Here is a 954-nt window from a genome sequence, read left to right on the forward strand (position 1 = left end):
TTTTTAATCCATAGGGCAAATTTACTATCATTAATGTCACTCTCTTCCCACTCCCACGCATTTTTCCTATTAAGCAGTGATTAAGCGGGAGCGAAATTTCAGTAAATTACACTGTTGTCCCAAGATAGGTTCTTTCACACAGTGTGCAATAGGCCAATCCACACACAGTGTAGGTATTTGATTTATTTACAGTTCTGTGCAAAAAGGGGTGCTGGGGGGCAAATCCAGAAAGCCAGCACAACCACTACCAAAACTCACTTATTTATACATTTTAGCAAACAAAGGCATTAATATTCCTTGGCTAAAAGTCTCCTAGTTCTCTTATTAATTAGTATTCTATCTTCTGTTGGTTAACAATTGTCTCTCTTCTCATACCAATTAGTCTTCTTGCTCAGTCTTTCTCTTTTTTCAAGTCAGTGGGTTTTTTGGGTCGGTGTCATGATCTCCCCCTGCCAGAATTACCTTTTACCCAGTCAGAGCTGATTCAACACAGTTGATGAGTTGTCTTTTTAGTTTCTTCCTTATCTTGGGGGTTCTGCCTAATGACCTCGGGGCCCGTAAATTCTACATTTTTTGTGTCCCCTCTCAGTGGTACATCCTTCTTCCCAAGCTTTGTTAACCTCCCTCTAGGTCTGAGATCTGAAATATGTCGAGCCCAAAACCTTAACAAGGTAATTCTACAGACAAGTAATTTGTCTTTCCAACACCTGGACCGTGCTTAGAGCTCGTTAGCTGCTCTCTATTTCATGGATTAAATCTTCTTTCTTGTTGGTTAGACTTGAAAGCGCACAAAGATCAAACATCAAAGAACATCCTTTATTAAGAACAGTTTTAAATATTTCACTTTTTGCAACAACACTCATGCTTTTCGGCAGCCGCGGTCCACTTTGTTTTGTTTTGTTTTGTTGTTTTGGGGTTTATTTCGGGTTGGGGGGTGTGTGGGTTTTTGGTTCC

Source organism: Empidonax traillii, unplaced genomic scaffold (genome assembly GCF_003031625.1).
Source record: "Empidonax traillii isolate 1590-97213 ecotype Southwest subspecies unplaced genomic scaffold, ASM303162v1 scaffold55:size2822071, whole genome shotgun sequence".
NCBI lineage: Eukaryota > Metazoa > Chordata > Aves > Passeriformes > Tyrannidae > Empidonax > Empidonax traillii.